The sequence below is a fragment of the Accipiter gentilis genome, chromosome 1 (genome assembly GCF_929443795.1).
Source record: "Accipiter gentilis chromosome 1, bAccGen1.1, whole genome shotgun sequence".
Lineage (NCBI taxonomy): Eukaryota > Metazoa > Chordata > Aves > Accipitriformes > Accipitridae > Astur > Astur gentilis.
This window is the reverse complement of record NC_064880.1, coordinates 51,160,806-51,170,033: the sequence shown is the minus strand read 5'-3', so window position 1 is coordinate 51,170,033 and position 9,228 is coordinate 51,160,806.

Below are 9,228 nucleotides of genomic sequence, written 5' to 3'. Positions count from 1 at the left end.
TTTTTTTTTTATGTTTTAAAGCGATCTTTGCATTATGCAGGATTTTTCCTTCAGATCACTATAATAGTCTTCTGAGAGGCAAGCTGCAATCCCCGTTTGACTCATCACATTATGTGCTCGTATTAAGTTTTGCATTAAATCCCAGTGCCATCTATAACTTACTACTAATATCTTTACACCACTGAGGCTTTGATATTTGATGGAAAGCCCCTGAAACCTCACCAAGGGTCTCATCAAATCAGGCAAGCCTCACTTTCCTATGTATTTACCAACTGAAGCATATATTCAAGTGAGCTTAGTTTGAGGAGTCCATGGTTGGTTAATCAGCTATGCAGAGTTTTCTCAACCTATTGTTTCTATCAATATAGCCAAAATTCTACGAAACGGCATCCCTTGATGGTATACTCAAATATCAACACTTTACCTGAATAGAATCAAAATGGTATCTCTCAGTCACATTAATTCCTTACTTCTTGCTTAGTGCAATGCATCTAAAGAAATGAAACTTATTGAGTCAAGTTTAATGACATAATAAATTCTTCCCTTCAGACAATGTTGAGGCTTAATTCACTAGTGCACTTTAAGCCTTTGCCTTTAGCATCTGATGGGTCATTAGTCTGTAATCCAGCAGCTAGCCTGTTTGGAATCTAAACTAAATCAGCAAGTACCATATCAGTAGTTTCTGAAATATGACTGGCAGGTCAAGTGGCCTCAAAAAGACTGCCTGGGGCAGCTAAGACTAGGATAGGGCATGACTAGAACAGAACCAGTGATGAATCTGGAAGCATGTACTCAATAAAGACTTCATTCATTCTAACTCACTAAACAGCAGTTCTTCAAATGACTTGACTTATATTTTTGATGTTTTTAACCAGTAGGTCATGCAATAAAATTGTCCTGTATGTGCCAATAGGCTTAACACACAGATCATTGACTTGCGTGCTTGGGCATATTTTATTTATATTTTTCCCTCAAGTTTTTCCGTAGCAGCCTTAAATAGGCAATAGATTCACCATCGTGTGGGAAAACATGTAATCTAGTAGACTTAAATCACAGAATTTTCAAAAACAGAAAGTTTGATGAAACGCCCCTTTGTTCCAAAAGAAAGAAGCTCTGAAATGCCAGTTCCCACACCTGAAAAGTCACATTCTTGAGATGCTACCAATAATCCATGCTCCCGGTTGAATATTTGTCACATTACATATTAAAAATAGCTCTTATGCAATCATTTTAGAGTTTTTCAATACAAACCAGAAAACCAATTCTGCTTTAGAAATTCAGTTGGAGTATTTCAGGCTTATTGGAGACGAAAGTGTGCTGTGCTCATCTTCATCACCCTCCAATACAGCATACGCTGAACGCTCATAAGACTTGATTCAAAGTCCACTTCAGTCAATTGACCCCAGTGGTCTTTAGATCAGGCCCTTAATCTGTACATTGCACTCAGATAATCAGTAACAGCTTAGTTAGAGGACACACATTATTCTTTTTTTTTTTTTCCACCCATCATTCCCCAGATTCAACAAAACATTTCCAAACCTCTCAAAATAAAAGACTAGCACTTTCGGCGAATACAGTCTGTCATACACTGTAGTCATGATTTAAGTGATATTTGCAGCTACAACACCCAACACAGCAGGCAAAAATAAATAAATAAAATAAAAACAGGATCCTGATGCTTTGACTCCCAGAAGACGCATTTTCTTTGCTGATCCCCTGACCCACGTTTCCACTCTTATGCCGTAGCGGTTTCTCAACAGACACAGAGGACATTGGCACCCAGCAGGGGGTGGTGGAAAGGAAGACTAATTCTTGCATCAAGGTCTATATTACTTACTTCTCAATTACATTTCTTCATTTGCCATCACGTCTGTAGCACAACGATACTTCAAAATAGTTAACAGGGTAGGACAAATCCACTCTACGCTAACCGAGCTACCAAGCGTATCACAACCCTATGAAGGGTCCTACTGACTTCCACGTGACACAGGTATCAATGGGCAGATGCTCCAGCGAGCAGCAGTAGCAGAAAAAGGTTGTAAAGCAATTCTAAACACAGTACGAAAACACCAGGATTCAAAAGGCGGACAGGATCATCCCCACTCCCGCTGCAGAGCACGTGTGGGACAGGAGGCCACAATCAACCCATTTGATAGTCACCTTTCAGGCAGCGGTTGTGTGAAATTCAGCAGGGCAAATCCCAAAATATCCCCAATTAGAAGGATAACTCATTCCCAGATCCAGCTTGCTCAAAGTTGTCTACAGATTAATTTAAATATGCATTAAACACACTGTGTAACAGAGGCAAAATTACTTATTGCTTTAAGCATGCCCATGCTATTTTAAAATAGGCTGGCCGTCATGAGCATTTCTCCTATTATCTTTGGTGACATTTAATCAGTGCTTAAATGTTGGGAACACAAGGGAAAGAAATCAGGTTATATATTTGGGAAGGCAACTCTTAGAAATTAGGCTTCTTTCCAAAAGAACGCTTAACCGGTTGCTCACTGACTAAGCAAACGTAGCTAACACATATGCTTTCTCCCTGGTAGGAGGCAAGTCAGAGGATACCCCAGCCAGGGTCAAATCCTTTCTGGGGACACACTGGCAAAGCCAAATTCAAATTCCCAGAAGACTCAGACCCATAACTTCAGCCTCTGTACAGTAATATTCCCTTTTTACCCCTGTCTCTCAGGCACACCGCAGAAGTAGAAGGTATTTACAGAAATGAGAAAATATAATTTTTTTTTTTAATTTATTATTGAACTATCAAAGGAGCTCTGTCATTTGGGATCTCCCTCCATCTCCAGCCTTTGTATTCCAAGGTACTTCAGTAACAGCAGTAAGTGAGACTAAAATGCCAACTTGAGATTTGCATTATAAATGGCATATACAAAGAGAGATTTTTTTAAACTTTGGTTGATCTAGCATATCAAAGATCTTTTTCTCTCTTTTTCTAAGCTACTTCAGTGACTGTATTGAAGTGAACTGAAAGGATTAGCTTGAAAGTGGCAAGAAATCTGGCATGCAAAGAAAAAAAAATTCCCCCCCACCCCCCCCCCCCCACTTATTTCAGTTGAACTCTTCATTATATGGGGCCCCCTTTCCTCTTCTGAAACACGGTTTTCTCTCTGTCTTTCTCATGCTATCCCGTGCTGTGTCAATACCAAACAAGGTGAAAATACAAAGCACGCAAGAACAGCTCCTGACACCGGTTCTTTCAGCCCCTGTTCAACCTTCTGCGTTGCTAAACCGAGCACCGGAGAGAAGATTACAACACATTTGTTCGTTATTTCCTCTTTAGCCAGAGCTAGCAGTAAATCCAGCGATGCTAATGGCCTCTGCCTCTCCCACACCTTATCCCGAGCCGCTTCCCTAAAGCGCAGACCATTTGTGTGATTGCGGTACGCGTTGCAGAAACGAACGCAGAGCATGTTCTCCTCTTCCCAAGGAAATCACACACTGTTTTCACTGCTCACAGTGCGGTTAGCATCGCCTTGCTCCAGTAACATCTATCCGGGAAAAATGAAACAGCATGGAAAAGTCACTGGGGGAAGAAGAGCAGAAGGAATGACTCAGCTCTGAACCTGAAAACAGACGAAAATGAGTAAGAGCTCCCAAAATCAAAAAAAGCTTCATGACCACTGATACCAAGTCTCCATTCAGGCGTGTTTCTATTTAGAAAGTTTACAACAAGTCAGAATATTCTTCAGAAATATTGGTCGCTTTGCGGCTCCCTACCTAGCCTGATGTCCCATCTCTTTTCTTGAATAATTAAGCAAACCAGCTGCATTTACTTTCTGAAACAAAAGCCCTTTATGTTTACTGACAGGTCCAGTGACAGTCCTCCCCAAACAACCCGCATCTCCTAGATAACAGTCTCAGAAGTGAGCTCCCAGCCTGTGTTTGGTAAAAGGCTGAAGGTCTGAGGGGAAAGAAGGGGCCAGCAGGCACAGGCGAGGGGCAGGGTTTGGGTTTCCCATGCTGGGGCTGAAAACGAGAGGCCGGCTGAGTCAGAGCCGCAGGGCTCCCTTAGCGCCGTGTGTTTACAGACTAAATTTTTATTCCCACCACAGAATTTTTGCACTGGCCGCTCTAGTCCAAGCTCATTGCTCTTACAGCAGTGACTTCAGAGCAAGATTAGACAGACACGCAGCAGGGAAAAAAAGCCAGTTCAGGACAGCGTAATCCTCGCTTTTTTTGACTCACTTGCTCGTGCCGGGACAGCCCAGGCGCTCGCAGAAGCGGTGCGGGCTCAGGCTGGCTACCGAGCGCCACGCAGGCGAGGACAGACCACGGGACAGTCAGGGTACCCAAAACATGGGGAATGTTATTCCAAACACAACCGAGTAGAGCTCATAATGACATGCCACAGGGATAGTCTTTAACGCGTGGCTTCTAGAAGTTGATTTATCAGCAACTAATTACAGAAAATACTAGGGGGCTTTCTTCGCATCACGTAAGCTACAATAGATGCTCCATCCCTCAGTGCCGATGACACCGGCACTCTGTCAAAGCTGAATAGCTGCCTACTGACCCCTCCTCTTCATCAAGGGGGACTTGCTAATGTCCTGAGCTAAAACTGTGCCGGCACCAGCTGGCAGGCACGCTCGTGAACCTACAAAACCCACCCTGAAGACAAGCAGGACCTCTGAAACCTGCAGAAGCAAGACCAGAATTTTTCCTTCATCCCAAGATTAACTGCAGAAGAGTGCCACAACAGCTATTCATCAACACCACCACCTAAAGCCTTCCTTACTGCATATATCAACGTGTCTAGGGCTGTGACTAATGTAAAAGGCACCACCCTATAAAAAGGAATAAAAATGAAGAAACCATCAGTAACAAGCATCAAGTCAGCTGAATCAAGCTAATTTTTTTCACGTAAAGACTTTAAGTAAATACAGACTCAAAAAAAAAGGGCCTTCTTTTTAATCTTTTCTTGATAAAGAGATGCAAAATATTAAATCAGTTTAGGTTTGTTTCAAGTAGTCTTAAAAAGCTAAATAAAAATAAGCTTCCAAAACACCCAGGAAAGCTACCGACCTGTGATCCCACAGAGGCTATAGGGATGCTGAGCCACGCATAAAATACTGTTTGCATATGTGAAGTTCAGCACACAACAGAGTTCTGAGAACCGAGTAATGTCAAATAAAAGACTAGCTGAGTTAATAGCTATATTTACTTTTGCTGTTGCTATATTCAATGTTCCTATAAGACAACGTATAAGTAGAGGAATTAATTGTCTGGGTGCTCGCAGAGGAGAGCCCACCTTCTCTAATGACCCATCCAACTGGGTCAGCCCGAGCCTGATTGCAGAAATGAGCAATAAAAAGTTTAACACTGTCTGAAATAATCCCGGATTTCATTTAATCTCCCTCCTAGTACTAAAAATAACAGAGAGCAATAAAATCTCAGATGGTGCATATTGCAAGAGCTGCCGTTTAATCTTGCTGATGAGAAAAAGAAAAAGCGACAGACCCCTTCCTCAGCTTCCCAACACTCAAAATTTTGGTTTTTTCCTGCACTGTTGGAACATGCACCTACTTCCTTGAATTAACAGATCTCCAAATAACACACACAGGGGCTATTTTCCTGCACATAAACATGCCTTCTCTGTTCACAAGAGTATAACTGGGTTTGGGAAGAAATATAAAAGAGTTGCTAAAGCCAATAAAGTAATTTCCTCAGCCACACATATGGCTTCTAAGTTTAATAGCAATTATGTCATTTTTATATATGATTCACTTGATGTTGTTTTTATGTGAATCATTTGACATATATAACTCTGGCAGATTTCTTAAATAAGCATATCACCAGAGACTAAATTACTAATCAATTAACCAATTTCTGCCCCCCCTTTCCCCAACTTGGCATGCAATTAAGAGAGAAGACTAAACTTAGAAAGGCAGCAGAGGCATTTTGAGAAAATGAGCTTTGATAAACCATGGATTTTCATTTTGGGGGGAGGAAGGGGATTGCAGAGCAACAGATCGGGGGCTGCAGCAAGCTAACACGTAAAAAGGCTTTGCGTTCAGCCATCTCCCCGGTGCGACCTGAAGAGCATCCCTGCAGCACCCGAGGATTCTCCAGCACCCCAAAAGTGCCGCAGCTATCCCGCGCACGGCTCGGAGGTCTGCAGCCCCTCGCCCTTCCCTCGCAGGAGGAGGAACACGAACGTGGCCACAAACACCTGCGGCCCAGCACTTGACCAGGTGCAGCAGGGACACCGACGCCCCCAAAAACACCGCATTTTAATTCTCACTTCTCTTCTTGCTGGGGATAAAAGGGGAGGCCAGCACTGCAGAGGGAACAGGGAAGGAAACAGCCCAGTCGGAGAGGTGTTTACAGTTTTCTTGCCTGACCTCCTTGTGCTCTCACCACAACACACACCCCCTTCTTTCCAGAAGAAATTTTTTATACCCTGCAACACCCCTTCCTCATTTTCAAACCGTTCACCACCCTGGTGCTCGGTAACCTGCGCCTGGGCCACCGGCAGCAAACCAGCTCTTCCTCCCCTTTCCTGGAGGCACGCAGCTGGGCATCCCCTTCCAGTCTGATACCAGATCAGCTCCCCGTGCTTTCAGGATCAACCATCAGAGAGGTTTTATTTTTCCAGCTTAACTGTTTTTAGCATATTTCCATTAGCTCGCAGCTCAGCATATAAAGGCAAAATACCTGACTCACTGCATTTATGGGGCTTGACTGAACCAGGCACGCGCATTTTCCACGCTCTTGTTGTTACTCTGCTTGGGGAACAGGCATCTTTCAGAAGGAAAGCCACTTCTCTTGCTAGAAAATAGCATTGAAAACCAGTTGTAATGCCTTCAATTTTAACTGCGTACAAGAGCTCTACAGCAATTTTGCATCAGCTACTTCTTTCCACCTTATAAGCCCCACAAGCTAACACACAAATAGGGGAGTCCTCACTCACAAATGCACAGAAAGAAGAGATACCATCTCACAGAAACTACTCAGAGCAGCTATCTATGTACCTTGGCTAGTATCAAAGGAACAATTAAGCACACGCTTAACATAATCACACAAGCAAACGCACTAACTCCTTTAAGACAACCTTATTTGCTTGTTTTATTTAAGAACATATTCAAGAGATTTGTTTGAAAAAAGCAAAGCAAACAGCAAGACCAGAGCTCAAACACTAAACATCCCCAAGACCAACCGCTCCAAGCCTTTTCTGCCACAAAAAGGAAATTCAGGTTTCAGTACTTAGTTTTTAAACGCAAAGAGATCGCAAGCTACCACAACACGTAGCCCCTGCTTTGTTTTCCCACCTCCAGTAGCTGTTCTTACCTTAAAACGGAGTGCATTCCTTCTTCTTTCCTTCCCTCCTTGACCCAAAAAAGAGGAGAGCCCAGCTCTTCTGCTAGTCACCCCCTGCAATCAGGCCCAAGTGAAGGCACCTGTGCTGCTGCAGGGTGCAGTCCCACCTGTGCCAGCCCACACCTCGGCCAGGAAACCTCAGCAATGCTGGGCTAAGTGGCAAGGTTTTCCTTTACCATGCACACCTGGGTGCACGTGAAGGAGGTTCGTGAAAGTCCGTAAGCAAAGCAGTCTAAATTGGCAAGCGAGATGTGCGAGGCTTACACGTGCGTATCGACTGAGACCAGTAATAATCCTCCTCCTAGGGTGAGCAAGCATCCTAATCACCTATCTCTGTTATTCACAGTAGTCATGTATAGTTTTCCCTGCAGGTAAAAATGCTTACTTAAGTGTGGGAGAGCTATCTTCTGGTCCTTTACCTGACTCACAGTAGAAACTAGTTATTTCCTGCCCAGCATGTACATCTGAAATCATTGTGATGAGAGGTTCCCTCGGTTTCTACAGCTGAGGATGCTCCTCTGAGTCTCAACCACTTTATAGCAGTGGATTCAAGAAGAGAATAAGAGCAGCTGTTGGGTGAAGCACCTCCTGAGCAGTCCTAGGATCTCCAACGTGCTGCTGCACTTACACACATGCTCATATTGAAGTGCGATAGTTTCAAGAGGATTGGAAAAATCTTTGTAGGTTCAGGGGCAATGTCATTTTTCTGGATGTCAGGTATTTGGATCCAAATCATGACCATAAGTCAGGAGAAGGCAATATTCAATGCTGACCTTTTCCTGTAGCAAAACCTCTGCCCATAGTGCCTCCTTGCCCCTGCATGCAACCCAGCATGGTCAAAGCACCCGCCGTAGACTTGAGTCCCTCGGGCAGGGTAGGTATGGAGCAGAGGTGTGGTGGACCACAGCAGCTTTAGGCACAAAGCAGGCAGTAAATCGCCTGCTGGCGTCGGGCGTTAGTAAATCTGTGTGGGACAGGAGCATCAGCGTCAGGAACTGAAACACAGGCAAAGGGAGGAGCAGGGGGGGGCTCGTGGCACCCAACGGGTGAGATGAATTTCCCTGGTGAAAACACCCGAGACACCAGGATATTTGTCATCCCCTGAAAAGTTAACTTGGAGGTGCACCATGTTCACACTGAGGTTAACACGTCCATGAAGGTTTTTTTTCTTATAGCAGTGGTCCTCTCTCTCGCCGCTCACTCATTATTTCAGGTGCCTATCCCAGCTGCTCATGCTCAGATGTTGCAGATTATGACTGATAGGAGCTCCTCACTCCTAGAAGTTTTGTTCATTTTCATTCAAAACCTGTTTTTTCTCTCTTTTCCTTCTGCTGTAGAGATCTGGCAATCTGGTTTTATAAAACAAATGATTTCCCAAAGACAAGTGTGCTGACAGGAATCAATACAGCTGGTTTGACTCCCCTGAGAAACAGCTTGTTCAAGGTGAAAAGCCTGCTGAGCTTTCTTTACCTGGCCGCTTAATGACTGTTATAAATAAGAAAGTCATGAGCAAACAGAGTTCACCTCCCTGTGCGTGTCTGGCAGGACCGTCTTCCCTGCGCAGGAGACAGGAGCTCCAAAATCCGAGATGCGACTGCATCGTGAAGGACCAGTTTCGGAGTAGCTGTCCCAGCTCTTGGACACGGCACACCTCCCAGTTTACTGGCCAGCATTTTCCATGCTGCCAACTTTTCCCCACATCACAAACGTTAATCTCTGCCGGTGTACGTGCGACTGGTCCAGCGTTCATCCCAGGACCCTACCTTTGTTTTGTGAACACTCATTTCCCTTTGCAGGGGTGCCTACAAACCCGCAGCAGTCAGCTGTGGCTTCCAGGGAACCCTGTGCACTTCCTCAAAGCTTTGGAAAACACTGAAGCTTGAACGC